A 9,192-nucleotide genomic window follows, 5' to 3' on the forward strand; every position below is an offset into this window, starting at 1 on the left:
GTGGTCTGGCGCCCAGCTCTCTGCCTCCGCCCCCTGGTGGCCAGGAAACAACATCGAACCCTCCCTCTTCTCTCCAGCTCAGCCTCGTTCCCAGGCTGCAGGCTGGGGAGGCTCAGGGATGGAGGATGCTGACCTTCCAGCTCAGGGAGCTTGTTCTTTCCCTCTGCCTACTGCAGAGATCCAAGGTCCCTGGGAAGGGCCACGAGACACCCCCCTCCTCCCATGAAATCAATGAGACTGTGTGTGTAAGCCTCATCTAAGGCTGGCTCTTGCAATATTTTCAAATCCCCTTTGGCTTAGGGAGGTTAGTGCCTGTTGATTTCATCGAGTGGCAACTCCCTGGACAAGAGGAGGCCAATTTCCATGGCTAATACAACGGAGCATTTGGAGAGTGCTGATTCCATTAGGAACCAAGGTGGTTTCCCACTGTCTGCAGCCAAAATCTGGATGATGCTACAGCTCAGGGAGCAGGGTGGAGGCCCCGGGATCGGTGCCGGGATTCCAAGACAAACAGCTGAGTCAGGACAGTCCTATGAAGACCATTGCTAAGGTCATTAAGGACACAAGCATGGGGACAGGCTACCTGGGGCCATGTCCCAGCTCTGCCACCTGCCAGCTGACAATGGGCAGCAAGTGAATCCTTCTGAGCCCCTTTCTTCATCCACAAGACGGATTAATAATGGTTATTACCTCTGGACAGTCTCTCCCAGACTCCACTTGACTCCCAAACTCAGCTCTTCAAGTCAGTGTTCAGACGCTTCCTCCTCCAAGAGACCTTTCTCCCGCCTCACTAGAAATCACGACTCTACCCTGGCCCTCCCCATCTCCTTTCCTGGCTGTGATTTATTTTTTCATAACATTGATTATATTATCTCATGTATTTACACGTTGTTTGTTATCTCTCTCTCCTCAGTAGAATTCAGCTCTCGAGGGTCAGGCTCTGTCTGTTTTGCTCACTGCTGTCTTCCCGGCACCTACAACAATGCCTGGGATGAAGTAGCTGCTCAATAAACATTTGTTGAAATAATTTCTTAATTAAAAAAACACCAACAGAGCCTGGCACATAGCAGTTCATTATCATGACTCAGATGTTGGTCACGAAGCAGGTAAGGGCCACACAGTTCCTACTTTCCCTTTATTAATTCATCTAAAAATGTTGATTGTGTATATACCATGGACCAGGCAGTGTGCTAGGCTCTGTGGATGCAGGGATGGGCAAGAGAACTCACAGATCAGCAGAGGATTATATGGTGCCTCCCTCAGAGGTGGTTGTGAGGATTGAGTGAGCTAAAGCGTGGAACATGCTTCACACAATCTAGGAATAGAGTGTTTGTATGAGTCAGCTTTTGCCATGACAAAGCTGTGTGACAAACAGCCCCCAAATCTCAGTGAGCTCCAACAAAGTTATTTCTCAGCTAGATGTCTGAAGGTTGGGTGGGTCAGAATGGGGCCTACTCCACGTGTCTTCTTATTTTGGGGCCCAGGCTAAAGGAGAAGCTCCTATCTGGAAATGATGTTCTCTGTGGGGAGAGCAAGAACTGGCAGAAACATGTCATGCTGGAGAGCCACAGCCTCGAACTGGCACATCACCACTTCTGCTCATATTCCATTGGTCAAATCAATCCACATGGCCACGCCCAACATCCATGGGGAGAGGAAATACACTCTCCTCACTGACCAGGGAGGGGAGAGTGAAGATGCTGGATGACAGTACAAAACATCATATGTTTAATAAAAGGTCTTTATTATTATAAGGGGGAAAAACTGTGTCTTCCACAAAACTTAATCTAGGCAGTGGTCAACAGTTACATATTCTCCCAAGGATAGCTGCCTAGATGGTGACAGAGTTGGAAGCTGGAAACCCATTGGTGTTTGTATGAATCCAAGAAGACACAAGTTTGAAATCAAAGCAGACTTAGAATTCAAGTCCCAGCCCTAGCAATTAACAACCAAGCACCTTGGATGTCCTTCCACCTCTCCAGGAGTTATCTATAAAATGAGGTTCGGGGCCAGCCCGGTGGTGCAGCGGTTAAGTTTACACGTTCCGCTTCTCGGCGGCCCGGGGTTCATCAGTTCAGATCCCGGGTGCGGACATGGCACCATTCGGCAAAAGCCATGCTGTGGTAGGCGTCCCACGTATAAAATAGAGGAAGATGGGAATGGATGTTAGCTCAGGGCCAGTCTTCCTCAGCAAAAAGAGGAGGATTGGCAGTAGATGTTAGCTCAGGGCTAATCTTCCTCAGAAAAAAAAAAGAGGCTCCCACGTGACGTGGGGTGGCTGCGAGGATCAGACCCTTTGTGAGCTGCGGACACCCCACAGTTGTTGGCTATTATCCAGAGTCATTAAAGCAGTGACGCCGAGGGGCTGGTGAAGCTCAATGGGCCCAGTAGTCTGCCAGGGGCTGGGAATACCGCAGTAAGTGGGGCAGCAGTAACATAACACCTGCCGTCATGAAGTTCATGTTCTGCGTGGGACTTGGGGTAAGTGATTGTAAGGGTGGGGATTGTTGGGGTGGTGCAGGGGACAATGAATGAAAAAGAGCTAAGTTGGAGAGGAGGTTTTACCAATGAAGCAGCCACTGTGATGCATGGTGATCAGAGCTGTCTGGGAGGCAAGCTTAGGAGGCTGTGAGAACCCAGTGCAGGCACCCAATCCAGGCTGGGAAGTCAGAGGCGGCCTCCTAGGGGAGGTGGATCATGGCCATGGTGGTTGACCAGCCCACATCCATTCCATCAGAGATGATTGGGTGTGTCAGGGCCAGTGACAGTGATGCAATCCTCTTCCTGCTAGTGGTTGGCTCAGGGAAGGGCACATGACCCAATCCTGGCCAAGGAGACATGACGGAAAGTCTGCCCAGAGGCTGCAGGACTTGCCTGGGGTGAAGCTTGCAAAGTAACGAAATGGAAGGGATGAGGATCCTTGAGGACACCACTGTATTGCTGCCTCAACCAGGCCAGGACTCTCCTTCCTCCCTCACCTCTGGAGTCCCATTCACGTGGGGTATTAAAGTGTATTACAGGTTGTGCCAATTTGAAAGAGATTTCTCTTACTTGCTGCTAAGAGCTGATACAGGTGAAACTAAGCTGGGTCTTGAAGGATGAGCAAGAGTTTTCTAGGTGAAGAAGGAGGGAAGTTTAACCCAGGTGGAGGGAATGGCCTGGGCAAAGGCATGGATGTTTTTGGAGAAGGATCGCAAGGGGAAAGCAGGGGCCAGGCCATGGAGGGCCTGCCATGCCAGGTGCGTCGAACCTGGCCTTATGCTGAGAATGGCTTCTCTCTAGATGAGTCAGTGCCCTTCGAAGGCCATATGAAGCAAACTCTGGGGTCAGACAGACCTGAGTTCCAACACTGGCTTCTCCACTTGAAAGCTGCTGATGTTAGACAATTAAGAAAAACCTTAGGGCCGGCCCAGTGGCGCAGTAGTTAAGTTCACACGTTCCGCTTCTTGGTGGCCCAGGGTTCAACGGTTCGGATCCCGGGTGTGGACATGGTACTGCTTGGCAAAAGACATGCTGTGGTAGGTATCCCACGTATAAAGTAGAGGAAGATGGGCATGGAGGTTAGCTCAGGGCCAGTCTTCCTCAGCAAAAAAAGAGGAGGATTGGCAGTAGTTAGCTCAGGGCTAATTTTCCTCAAAAAAAAGAAAAAAAGAAAAACCTTCCTGAGCCTCATCATCCTCATCTGTAAAATGAAAATGATAGTACCTACCTTGCAGAGTCACTGTAAGAAGTGAATATGGTGGTAGATCATTTGCACAGTACCTGAAACGTGGCAAATGGTAGCCCTTACTGTGACTACAATTTTACTATTCTTATATCATTATCATCACTCACACATGCTACATCAGTTAGCTATTGCTGCCTAACAAACTACCCAAAGCAATAAACAATTACGACAGTAAGCAATTATTCTGCTCACTGCCTACAGGTCAGCTGGTGGTTCTTCTGGCCTCAGCAGGGCTCACTTACATGTCTGAGTGCAGCCAGAGTCAGAGAGGTGGCTTTGCTTTCTGAGCTGGGCTGAGCTCTCTCACATATATGGGATGCACTGGCCATGGGAGAATCTGGGATGGCCTTGGCTGACCTGACTGGGCTCTCCTCCTCTAGCAGACTCACCTGGGCTGATTCTCACGGTGGCTGAGCAAGGTTTGAAACCAGAGAGTAGGAGTCATCTAGTCCTCTTGACCCCAGAGCTGGGAGCCATCACAGTTACTTCCAGCATATTCTATAGGCCAAAACCAGGGACAGGGTTAGCCCAGATTCCGGGGCTCTTAGGGAAACAGACTCCACTCCTTAATGGGAGCAGCTGCAGAGTGACATGGGAAAAGGAGTGCGTCCAGGGAAGGGCAGAGAACCGGGGCCATTTCTGCACCTGTTTATCACACACAGCTCTGAAGTCAGGAGTTAGAAAGACCCCCCCCTCAGGCTTTGCCTGGTAAGAATCCCCAGCTAGCAAACATCCAGAAAAGGCCTTCGCCCTCTCTACAGGTGTCCCCAGCCTCTCCCTCCGCTGTATTTGCATATTTCGATTGGTTCCCCTACTTATCATCAGCCCAGTCTTTCTTGTCGCCAGCCCCTGGAGAGATTAAAATCCTATGGTACTGCCTGGAAATATGATATTCCCGGAGGCGGGAACCTGATTTGCCCTAATTTTGCATAACTAACTTATCAAGACACCTGGGCTGGCTGCTGCTCTCCTCAGGGACTCTCTGGGTTCCCTCAAACTGCCCATGAGTCCCTGCTCCCCTCCTTGCGGGGGAAGGGAGGCTATGTCGATGGAAGAGCCAGTGTGAGTCCCGCCCCAGCGTGGGTGTCCCATGTGAGAATTCACTGCTCCTCGAAACAGCCCTGCCCTGAGGATGGTATGCTTCCCGCGTTACACACGAGCTGATGGAGGCACGGAGAGGCGGTCACGTGCCCAGGGACACACATGTGGAAAGTTCCAGAACCCGAATTAATGGTTGCTTATTTATTTAGGGGGCCATACCTGGGCAGAGGCCAAAGAAATTGTGGCTTAAAGCCACTGCAGGATCCTTTCTCTGGGCAAGGCAGCCTCCTCAGTTGATGTGTTTTGACCAGGTTGTCTCTCCTACCGCCTGTCACCATGGCTGGAGCCCCCCATGAATCATTCCTTTCATTGGATATTTCTTTTTCTGCCACCATCACCCAAAATTTAGCACCAGGCAAGGAGACCCTGTTAAAATACAAATACTGTGGATCTACAATTAGTTAAAAGCACGGGTTCTGGAGCCTCCTTCCAGACCTTTTACAACTGACTCTTTAGGAAGGAGGCCCAGGAATCTGCATTTGGATATGCTCCTCCCTAAATTATTCTAACGTACGAGACACTGACTACACCCTGCATGGAAAAAAACCCACATTGTTGTTAAGTGAAAAAACCATGTCGTGTAAAGCCTGACCCCAGATTGATAATGAAAAGAAATCTGGAAAAAAAAGTCTGGAAGAAGATGGGAACGGTGGGGAGTTTCCCCTCAGAGCAGGTTACAGAACTGGATCACGGTTCTCTGTCCTGCCTGAGCATTGTGCACTGAGCCTGTGCTCCCTTGACATCAGAAAAAGCAATAAGGATCTTCCGGTGCAAATATCCTTGAAAGAGAGAGAGGGCATTCGCAGCTGGACGGCAACGCTGAAGAGAGATTTCTGGCCCTTGCAGCTGGCCGAGCACAAAGCCTGGTGGGAAAATGGCTTTCATCCGGGCACCACGGGGAGCAACGAGGGAGGGGTGACGGTCTTAGCGGTGGGAGGCCCCAAATCCAGGTCTGCTGTTTCCATGACCTGTCAACTTGATTCTCTCCCAGATATTGTGGCCGGCCACAATGAAGGCCCCAATTCTTCATTCCTCCCTGTGCCCTGTCCTTGACCGTGTGACCTCAGTGCTCTCCCTCCCTGAACTGGCTCAACCATGTAACCTGCTTTAGCCAATGAGATCTTAGCACACACACACTCAAATTCCCCAGGACCCTGTACCCACACCAAAGCTTGTGCATAACAGAAATAATTCATTGAACTATAGACCAGGAATCCTTCTCAGCGCTTCAATCCTCACAAGATAGTGCAGTGGGAAGCATTATAAGGAGATAAAATAGAAAAAAAGATAGTTCTATAAAAAAGCCATAGTGTAGGCAAAAGACAAAATCCATACTATATTTGAATAATGTCCATACTAAAGAGCTCTCACAAATTGACAAGAAAAATGACAAATGACCCAATAGAAAAATGAGCAAAGGATAAGAATTCAAAGAAGAAATCTGAGTGGCTCACCAATAAATATAGGCAAAGATGCTTAAAGTCTCTAGAAGTTAGAGAAATGCAAATTAAAGTAACAATGAAATACCACTTTAGGGGCCGGCCCGGTGGCGCAGCGGTTAAGTGCACACGTTCCGCTTCTCCGTGGCTTGGGGTTCGCCAGTTCGGATCCCGGGTGCGGACATGGCACCACTTGGCACACCATGCTGTGGCAGGCATCCCACATATAAAGTAGAGGAAGATGGGCATGGATGTTAGCTCAGGGCCAGTCTTCCTCAGCAAAAAGAGAAGGATTTGCAGCAGTTAGCTCAGGGCTAATCTTCCTCAAAAAGAAAGAAAGAAACACCACTTTATATCCATTGAACTGGCAAAAATTAAGAAGAGCTGAAAGACCTCCTGCTGGCAGAGATGAGGGGAGAGGAAACTCCCATGAAGGGCTGGTAGACGATGAGAAATTGGCCCAGGAAGTGATCTGCTTCCCCAAGTTAACTAAGATAGTTAATGTCAGTCATCCTTCACATCTGGGTGGGTTGAGCTCTGAAGCCTATACTCTCAACTACTGAAGAAATGAAGGAACTCAGTGACCTCATCTAGAGGTTTCCAAGCCTTTGTTCTATTTTTAGTTAAAGCAGCAGAAGCCTCTCTTCAAAGAACATCTTACAGAAACCCCATTCCCATGAAAGAAATAACAGAAGAGCTGGTGCGCTTGAAGCCGGGGCGGGGGTTCCAGTCTCTGCTCCTGGGCCCCTTTCTCATTACAGAGCCGAGGGATCTCTAGAGCTCCAGGAAGCAGTTTGAAAACAATTGGTCAAGCCCAACCCCTCCAACTAAATAGCCCAGAGAGGGCAGGAACTGCTTGAGGTCGCACAGCTCATCATGGCAGAGATGGGACTAGGCCTGGGGTCCTCTCGCCATCAGAACAGCACTCGCTCTGCTGTGTGACTCTCAAAGTTCTTAAAAATCCTAACTGACAGAATCATCCTCATGCCGATCATTCACTTCTAAGCGTCCAGCATCTTCTAAGTGTCCAGCAATGTGCACACATCCTGTCCACTACTCAGAACAAACAGGAGGTAACTGAGACTTAGAGAGGGGACGAGACACACCCGACGTCCCAAAGCTGAAAAGCAGCAGAGACAGGATTTGAACCCGGGTCTGTCCGAATTCAAAACGGAAGTGCTTTCCACTGTACCAGACTGCCCCAGGGAAAGCAGCTGCTGGCTTGGAGAGTGGAGGGATGGGAGAGCCAGGCAGCGGCATGTATGTCCCCCACCCCCCGTCATGTGGTGCTCTCTGGCAGGATCTTCACCATGTTCTCTCTCTTGGGGTATCAGCTCTCAACTTCCTCAGCGCCCAGCACTGACCATGGTGTAAGCTCAACATCTGTTATTTGCTGACTGCACAGTCTCAGAGGTCAGCCGTCAGTCACCTATGGGGAGAGAGGCTGGAGGCAGAGAGTCCTGGGTTCACAATCTAATTCAGCCAGTTCCCAGCTGTGTGACCCTAGACAAATTAACCCACTTCTCTGTGCCTGCTCCTTTATAGATAAACCAGCGTTCTACAATAAGAGTGCTGCATTGATTAGGATGCTTTGGGATGCTGATAACAGAAACCGCAACCTATACTGGCTGAAACACTGAGGAAATCTGTTACACTACATAACAGGAAGTCCAAGGACAGAGTGGCCTTCAGGGTCAGAGACTTAGCAGCTCAATGATGTCAGCGAGGATGTAGGTCCTTTCATCTTTCCACTCTGCCATTGTCAGAGTTAGCTTCATCTTCTATCTTCTGGCAGGTAGTGAGATGGCAGTTGTCACATCGGCACAGACTACAAGCGATGGAGAAGTGACCATCCCCTCCTGTAGTTCCTTCTCAGTCATGGGGAGAAGGTTCTCAAAAACCACTAACAGATTTTCCCCCCTTCTCATTGGGCAGAACTGGGTTACATGCTAACCCCTAAACCAGTTCTTGCAAGGGAACAGTACTGCTGGCATTCGCTTATGCCAGCCATCCGCAGTGTGGTGGCTGATGGGAAGCCAACTGCCTACCTTGAAAAGACGCATTGACTGAGGATCTGGCGTGCTTGATGGCCAGCACGGTGGAACTTCTGCTTCCCTCAACGTTTAATCCCCAGCCCCTAGGACGCGCAGACACTCAGCAACGAGTGAGTGAAGGAACAACTGAGCGAACGAAGGAAGGAAAGAGGCATTTCTTGCCTCTCTCTACTTTCTCCTTTGCCCAACTCCATCATCTCGTGATGACCTCAATGCCCAAATGAAGCCACAAAACATGGTGTATCTGGAACAAATTAGGAAATAATTTGAACTCTCTGGAAAGTGCTACTGAAGAAATCAGAGGGTCTGGGCCAGGCACAAGTTGTCTGTATCCAAAAATACTCATCAACTCCTCACCAGGCTCCCCTGGGTGAGGGTGGACACCATGGGACTGACTTGTGGATTTTGTTGTTAGTGTCATTGTTGCTGCTATCGTTTGAAGTGAATTGTTCCTGGTATTGAGATGATTTGGGGAGCCTTGTTTATCAACATGATTAATAATAGCCATTGGCATCCAGAATAAACAGCCAACCTGGTTTTGGCAGTGAAACAATCAAAAATTTCAGCCAGAAGAAATTCAGTGGGTGGTGTTGGCCACTGATAATTGGACTTTCCGCGGTCACTATCCAACATGGGGGCTGTTTTGTTATTTTCCCTCACATGGACCCACAGTGGAGGTGGGAGAGTGGCTGTCTTCGCACTCCAGCAGTAAATGAGGCTTTCCCTGGGAACGCATGCTGGAGGCTACCAATCAGGTCCTCACTGGAATGAAACATCCAGCGTCCTTGTGGCAATTTCCCCATCCCTAAGGCGCTCTGTGACTGGAGACAATCAAAGGAAGGGGCCTAAACCTGTTTCTCCATGAGGTCAC

The sequence above is a fragment of the Equus asinus genome, chromosome 8 (genome assembly GCF_041296235.1).
Source record: "Equus asinus isolate D_3611 breed Donkey chromosome 8, EquAss-T2T_v2, whole genome shotgun sequence".
NCBI lineage: Eukaryota > Metazoa > Chordata > Mammalia > Perissodactyla > Equidae > Equus > Equus asinus.